This window comes from Euleptes europaea, chromosome 3, assembly GCF_029931775.1.
Source record: "Euleptes europaea isolate rEulEur1 chromosome 3, rEulEur1.hap1, whole genome shotgun sequence".
Taxonomy (NCBI): domain Eukaryota; kingdom Metazoa; phylum Chordata; class Lepidosauria; order Squamata; family Sphaerodactylidae; genus Euleptes; species Euleptes europaea.
In genome coordinates, this window is record NC_079314.1 from 85,294,036 (window position 1) to 85,302,774 (window position 8,739).

An 8,739-nucleotide genomic window follows, 5' to 3' on the forward strand; every position below is an offset into this window, starting at 1 on the left:
ATGCTCGAATTCGGTATGGATTAAAAATTAGTTGTAAATACATCTTGGTATAGGATGGGTTGTACTTGGATGCATGTATTACTATGCAGCTTCTGTAAATGTACAAAACTAAAATTTTGAGAATTATTCACCCCCTTGTAAATTGATACCACAAGTAGTACGCTTCCTAATAAAGTACATCAAAGGGGAGAGGTACCTTTCTAACAGAGGTGCTCTTTGTTGCAAAACAAATACTGCCTGGGTGATGATGCAACATAACTTTCCTACTGGTAACCTTTGCTGAAGTATCAACTCCTACAGTGGAAGCCATGTGGTTGGCATGGTGACCTTAAAATCCTGCCAGCATTACAACGCTTATGTTTATATTTGAAATCTGGATATTGAAATAATACCACTGCAAATTAATGAACAAAACATGTTTTAAATCATCCTACAAAGTTCATTTTGTTAGAATTTAGAAATTACTTGCATTATGCTTAAAACGTTGGTATAACTGTATGGAAGGAGTTTTAATAGCTTCTTAATGCTGCTGGCTACTTTTCAGACAAAAGTCAAAGTTTGACAGACGTCTGATGCATATTTGTTATGGATTCAGATTCCATTAAGCTCTGTTTCTTTAGATTAAATGGATATGTTACAAAGAAAGTTGTGGAGCTGTCTGCTATGACGAGGTTATTGCATTTAGACCAAACTTGTTCTCCGTGTAGTTTCAGGGTCATCTGAAAGACTGATATGAACTTTTGTAATACCAAGGTTGGAATAAATAGCTATAGTTGCATGTTTTGAACTACTGGTCCAAACCCGAAAGTTCCCCCAATCTAGATGCAGCGGTGTGTCCTGCTGATTAGGTAAGAAAGGGTATTTCCCTTCTCCAAGATAGAATTTCTATCCACTGCTTATTTCTACTGGGCTTTAACTATTTCTTTCCTTGGACTTTTGGGACCTTTGTCACGTATAGCTGGCTATTTTGAGAAGGAAAGAATTAGTTACCTTTTTTATAGAAAGCCTACACACTTTATTTTTCAAAGCCTTTCACTGAATAAATTATTTCCATTTCCTGCTTAAGAAACCAAAGGCCTTATGCTGTAAATGTGAGTTGTATTTTGTTAAATTATATTTCTAATTTTAAGCAGTAATAATGTTAAATGTATCTAAAGAACTTTGTATTATAGCTGCTGCCTTAGTACTCTTACTTTGTATCTCTGGGACCAGTGATAAAATTGTATTTTGTTTTTAAATACTTGGTGGTGTTCATGTGCTGTTGATACTCTCACTGAACTATGCTTAATTAGCTACATAATTTGTGCGTAAAATTATGACCATTAAATGTCAGGTGTATATGTAGTTCTTTGGTCTCCAGGTTTCTTAAAATTTAACGTTCACATATATGCCTTTGGTAAAAATTAGGGTTGCCAACCTCCAGGTACTAGCTGGAGATCTCCTGCTATTACATCTGATCTCCAGGCAATAGAGATCAGTTCACCTGGAGAAAATGGCCGCCTTGGCAATCGGACATTGAAGTCCCTCCTCTCCCCAAACTCTGCCCTCCTCAGGCTCCACCCCCAAAACCTCCTGCCAGTGGCGAAGAGGGGCCTGGCAACCCTAGTAAAAATCGTTCAACATTGTGACAACATGATTTCCGCAACTTTGAAAAAAGAGGACAAATCAAATGAAGAGTGCTAAAACGAAGTTCTTCTAGGATACAAGTTTATGTAACAAATTATAGACTTATTGTAAAATCACATACCCATGTATGGGGATTTCCTTGATAACCTGACTTGTAAGTTCCTTACACCTTTTTTAATTAATGATTTCTAATTTCTAATTTGATTTATTATTCAATTGCACTTGTCACAGAAATATGGTTTTTGTTTAGATTTTCCTTGTCAATATGTTTGGTGTATGCTAATCTGTATTTTAATATTACATCAGTGGAAATTTTACTTAAGGTCTTTGATTTCAGCAAAAGTACTGTCTCCGAAGGTTTGATATAAAGTTTTATGCAAGATACCCTAAAAGCCTTCATCCCCTGTCAGTATCAGAGTTTGTGAAGTACAGGTACAATAATGATATTTCTCTGTTAGTCCTTGATGCTTACATAACAGTGCAGTGACTAGTTTCCAGAAGAAGCTTCTTTTTCTTCTGTGAAGAAAAGTATGGGTATATATAAAGTGTGAGTAGTTCCTTATTCAATAAGTACCTAAGGAATTTTGAGTACAGTCCCTTCCAAGAAATAAATGAGAGAATGTGAATTTTACGTTATATCACTGGGCTCAGGGAGAATGGAAGACTTCACAGACACAGTGCTTCGCCCCATCCTTTCAAGACAGAGTTTATATATTTAAGATGGCTCAGGCATATTGAAACTGCTCTCCTTGTAGACTTAATGAAATTCTCTGACCCTTGAATGCCTATATGTAGTGGTATAGATGTTGTTTTTAAATAGTGAATCAAAGGAAGGAGCTGCTATGGGCACAATAAGATACTTAGATAATGTTAATGACACTTGCACTTCCTTCCTTTTGAACTCTTAACCTTTTCATTATGAATGGAAATTGCACTCTATGTTGGTGCCTTCAAGACACTTGGCAGGCTTCATGGGTGCAAAGTGAATGACTGAAAGGTACAGAGAAGAAGATGAAAGCTGCAGTGCAAACTCTTTACAACAGCTACTTCTCTTATTTTGTGCACCCTTGAGGAATTGTCCTATCTTCCTCACAGTATGGTCTTATTAATGAGGAAACTCAAAACTCTTTTTAATGTCTCAAGTTCCTTGGAATACAACCATTCTCAAGCAATTTGAAAGATAAATGCAGAAGACAACACTAAATAACATTTTCTTATTCTGTTTCATATTTAACAGGGATCAAATACCAGTTGTTTGTTTTTTTCAACTCTAGCTGAAAGGTTAGCTGAATCAGTGTGTAAAGAGGGCTATGGAAGCCTCGTTCCTAAGAAAGTGAAACCTTAGCATTAACCAGGTGGAGCAAACAGGAATCCTAGAATATGAAGTGACTTTTCTTTAAAAGTTAGAGGAGTTTATTGCTGAAGCAGATTCTTCCTCACAAAAGGAGAAGGAGCTGCAAGATCCATCTTGGATGATGACTAACCTTCTCCTGTCTCAAATGTTCCCCCTGCCAAAATTATCAACTATAAAATGTCCCTACACTTGTACTGACAGCTGTAAGAATGAAAGCTATAATTTGAGTCTGATCTGTGGCTATAGATCAGTGTTTTGCATATTGACATCTTAAGTGTTGGAGAAGCATGAATCAAAATTCACACATAGTAATATTTCAGTACCATTATTGCCATTTATTGCTGTTTTTCTATTATATCAAGGGGTAAAAGTAAACAGTAATGTTACTGCTTGTAAACCAGTGAAATTTTAATGCATTTCATTGTTTCAGTGAGAGTGTCAATTTGTGACCATTGGCTTAAGTTTTCCAGAGGTATGTTTCACAAAGAAAATTATTTGTACCTCCTATAGCATCAGCTTACTCTAACCAGCATGAGATGGTTGTATCATTCTAAAGTAAACAACTGCTATCCAGCTCCTGGTCATGGGATGTTTCACACATCTGACTTCTTGCAGATATTTTCTAAATTGAAATGGGTTTATGCAGTTCAAGGTTTTAAAAATTCAGTCTTCGAAACAAATTTATTGGTTGTTACCTGTATCTTTCTTTTAGTCAATGTAACACATGCAGAACTTTATTCTGCAATTAAATGGGGAATTTAATTACCCAGAAAATTCAGCCACACTAGTTTTTTTTTATGACATGCCATTGAATAGTAATTGACTAAACCTAGGGTTATTGCCCCTAGAATTTTTTGACTTTGTATTTAAATCTTTTAAAACAAGGTGGTCCCTTATAAAGACATTTGTAAAAACAGAGTTTTCCTCAAAGTGCTAAAATTCAGACAGCACTGAGTGGTGTATAATCTCCCAAGTTGGAAGTTGTATATCAAAATGGTTTTATATGTATTTAACTCAGGCCTAAATGAAAATATTTAATGCCTGTGTATAAATGTACAGTCTCTTCTTGGTGGCTTAGAATTCTTGTGTGTAAAGTGGCGATGTCGGTGGTGTTGCTGTGGTTCATGATCAGCAGAACTGTCAGGGCATGGCATTCTGTTTTGTTTGACTGGACTTCACTGCTCTTCAAAAAAAATCTATTCTTATATACGAACTTTTCCGATCAGTAATATGTAAAATGTATAGTGATGGTTACAAGAAATTACTACCACTTTGTACTGTGAATGGAAGAATGGTGTAGTTTTGAAATCCTAAATGATGTTGCTTTATTGAAATAAAAAATGTTTCATATTTTCTGCTTTTCAGATAAGAGTGGAATGTCGTAAGTTCAAAAAATTCAATGTTCACAATTGGCTGCGAAGATGTGGAAGTTTTATACTGTGGTTCCACATTACTTCCCCAGTAAAATAGTGAATAGAAAAGAAATGGCTGTTGCTCATTCAGAAATTAGCTGTCTGTGACACATCGCTAATTATAATGTAAAATTTCATCTGCTAGCTAATTAAAGGAACAGGCATTGATTAAGAACAAAATGTAGCTTAAAGTATTGGTAAGAGGACTTATGATAGCTGTCTTTGGCTTGTGGACGCTTATCTAACGGTCTCAATTATCTTTCCTGCAGTTCTTCCAGGATCAATTAGGTTTCCCTATTTTAAGTTGACAGATTCGCTGTACCAGTGCGCTGCCTTTAAGGCTATGCAGTAACAGTATTAAGTCTGGTACATTTAAAATTAATTTTTATATATGAGAAATGGCTGGGTTTTTTTCTCTAACTGAACTAACAGCCCTAGCTCTTGGTTGGATCCCAGCAGAGACCAATGCCTTTTTCTTTGCATTGTTTATGCAGTATTTGAGAGTAAAACTAAATTATTCTGAAATGGGGATGCATCCTGTGTTCCCTTGAAACTTGGTGGGGGGAGTACATCCATTCTAAGCATTTCTGTACTGAATTTGGAAGACAGAACAGTTGCAAAATATTTCAAAGTTAGATTGGAATGAAATGACCATAAGATGTCAGCATAGCATAACAATTGAGTCAGGCCACCCACTATACATTTTATTGTGTGACAGTTCTTTGATTACATGTGGTGGTACTTCAGACTTCAATGTATAGTCTTCCCTCATGTGGAAACTTATACCAATTCCCTGATCTGAGGCTGAGATCCTTAGTACACTTGTTACGTTTCAATAATATTTAGGAAGCTTGCTCCATAAAGTGAATGTGTGAATTTCACAAAAGCAACTGCAGGAGGAAGATAATTGCAGTCCTCACAGACTCCTGTTCTGCCTTCGTATGCTTGTATAAATCTATTTTAATATGTCCCTGTTTAGCAGCCAAGTCCATCTTTGTAGCCTTCTGTATCATGCTTCCAGATCTAATAGTAATGAACACATGAAGATGCCTTACACTGAATCAGACTCTTGGTCCATCAAAGTCAGTATTGTCTACTCTGACAAGCAGCCGCTCTCCAGGGTCTCAGGCAGAGGTCTTTCACATCACCTACTTGCCTAGTCCCTTTAACTGGAGTTGCCAGGGATTGAACCTGGGACCTTCTGCATGCCACGCAGAGGCTCCACCCCTGAACCACAGCCCCTCCCCGAAATGCTGCAAAAGTGCTTCATGGCTGTAAGCACTGTGCTATGCAAAAGCTGCAGCTGCAATTGTTTTATTGTTTGTGATGTATGAAGCAGTCTAAAAATAACATTCAATAACTTACCCATGTGCTTGTGCAACATTTGGTATGATAAAGCCAAAAGGTTGCAAATGAAAAGTGTCCAGAAGATGGTATTGATCCAGGCCAAAGTATCCCCCAGTGAGAAGTGAAAAGATCACATTTTAGATACTTCTCTAGCAATTGGTGGTTGCATCTCTATATTGCCAGTTTTATTGTATACTTAGAAAGCACCTACTGCCTTCTTGCTAAAAACAGAAGTGTTCCAAATACACCTCTTCACATGTGGGTTATACAATACAATGAAGGCATTGTGCCACAAAAGAGCAGGCCTGACTACATCAATACAGTACAATTTTCCTGCAGTTATGGACTGAATTAAATAAAGGTTTGAGAGCCAGTGTAGCACAGTGGTTAGAGTGTTGGACTATGATCATGGATACCCAGGTTTTAATTCCCATTCTGCTATGGAAGTCCATTGGGTAACCTTGGGCCAGTAGATCTTTGCATAATGTACCTCTCAGGTTGGTGGCTGTGAGGGTAAAATGGAGAAGGCACCGATGGTGTAAACTACGAGAAGAAAAGGAGGCTATAAATCATACTGGAGTCTAGGTTTAAAGTTAAAATTATTTTAAAATTCTGAAATGGGGTTGTATTTTTAAATAAATGGAAATGTTTAGTAACCGCTTCAGCTCAGAATAAAAAAGGGAAAGTACATGATCAAAAACATTTAATATTTACTGCTTTGTTTCTGTGTTTTTGTTCAAGAAGTAAAAGATCAGATTTACACAGTCCGAATGAGGAGGTGGAGTATAAGTGTGCTGACTGTTGCCCTGACCTGGATAGCCCAGGCTAGCCCAATATCATGAGATCTCAGACGCTAAGCAGAGGCTGCTCTGGTTAGTAGTTGGGTGGGAGACCGCCAAGCAAATCCCGGTTGTGATGCAAAGCTAGGCAATGGCAAACTACCTCTGAATGCCTCTTGCTTTCAAAACTCCAGGGAGTAGCCATAAGTCAGATTTGACTAGATGGCAAAAAAACAACAACCCCAAAACCAACCCAGACTGTAGGTGCCTGTTGCATTTTTGAATGCCTAACATTGCTAAATCTTCTATATATGTAAAAAATGGGCATATAGGAGTTCACTTCCGTCTGACCTACTATTTAACTAAACGCAAGTTTCTTTTTATATAGTTTGGCAAAAGCATTAAAAAAGTGTCACTTCAGGATGAGGTGGGAATTTTAAGTCCGAAATTCTGCTATCTCATTCTGTTTAACGTAAAGAGCAGCTTAATTTCTCCACCATTTACTGACACAATACATCAAAGTGACTGATTTATTTATTTTCTGTTTGAATTGGACACTGAAACCACATGCTTGGGCAGTAGAATATTGGAGACTGGAGAGAAATTATCAAGACTGGATGAGTCCAGAGGGAGTTCCTTCAAACTCATGCTGTTACCGCACTAGGTATTCCCAGCGATGTATTAAGAGTTTGAAAATGTTATAAAAAATACTGTTCGCACTTTCTATGTATTCCCATCGATGTATTAAGAGTTTGAAACTGTTATAAAAAATACAGTTCGCACTTTGTTTGGCCCCCTTAGCTGTGAAGACATCTTCCAACCATTTTTTAGCCATGGCATCCAAAAAACCCTTTAAAGCGATGTTTTTTATAACATTTCCAAACTCTTGATACATCGCTGGGAATACCTAGTGCGCTAACAGCCAGTCTTTCCGAAACCTCTTTTAACTACCTTGGAACCCTGCCCACTCTTGAAGAATTTATAAATGCATTTCTTAGTCAGTTGTCCTGTCATCTCTCTCCTTTCCCAGAAGCCTTAACCAAGATTTTCACTTCTTTGAGGACACCGTCTAGATCCTCAAGTCAAGCACTTCCTGGTTTTTTTCCTGATCATGAAACACGTGGAAACAATGGAGAAGCACATAGAATATTTACCCCTACCCCTACAAACTTTCTTCAGGCTTCTTATCACTACTAGATCCTGACTGGAAGATGACTTCTCCCATACCTTGAAACTGTCCAGGTTTTCTTCAAGTGAACAAGTTTAGAACATTAATCAAAATCCAGAGGAGTAGCCCTGATTTTTCCTTAAGGGACATCAAATTTGGGGGCTTATGGACTATTGGCACAGCTTTTGACCCAACCTGATTTCATTTATGCCTGCATAGAATAAACAGTTTTACTAAGGCTAGAATCAAGTCTGTATGTGACTAATCACTCAGCCACATGTTATTTGACAAGTTAAGAAAAAGGAGGAAAGTTAGGCTTTCATAGCTTGCTTATTAAATGCCATTTTCTTTCAAAATAACATGACCTAATTTGCATTCAGTTCAGGGCTATGGACAGAGAAGCACTTTCAAGAATTCAGCATCTGTATTGTGGAGGCACCAGTGGTGTCAGTCATAAGCAACGTGTAGTGCATGAATACATTTCTAAGCCCAGAGCAAGCAATGGGAGGGGAGGACTTAAGAAGAGGAGGGGTTTAGAAAGTATAATGGAACTGCTAGACATGCCCTGTGATGGGAAAAGAGAACTTATAAATGTTTAATAAAGTTTGTCGTGAATGAGATCCTATTAATAAGCTTGAGTGGCCAGAGGGACAGGTATTGTGTTCGTTACTATAGCATCACCTAGCACAGTTTGTGTGTGAGAGAGGCTGTGGAATAAAGCAGGGAAGGAGGATGAGCAGTTATAATGCGCTTCAGTCAGATGAACAGGCAGAAGCACCAGGTCCCATATTACCAACCTCAAAGTGACCTTTTGTGTTAGCCTCTTCCATTCAAGATTATCAGTTCCAGAACAATAAAACCAGCACAACAGCAATCCTGCTTCAGCTATTGGCGATTTTGGGGACACTTTGGAAATTTTCAGTTCAACTGACATTTTTGAGGATTAACGCTGATACCTCTCGATCATCTTGTCACCGTCCCAGGATTTTAAAAAAGGGATCTGAGGGAGACTGCAGTCTGAGGAAAAAAACACAATACAGCAAGCAAATGCTC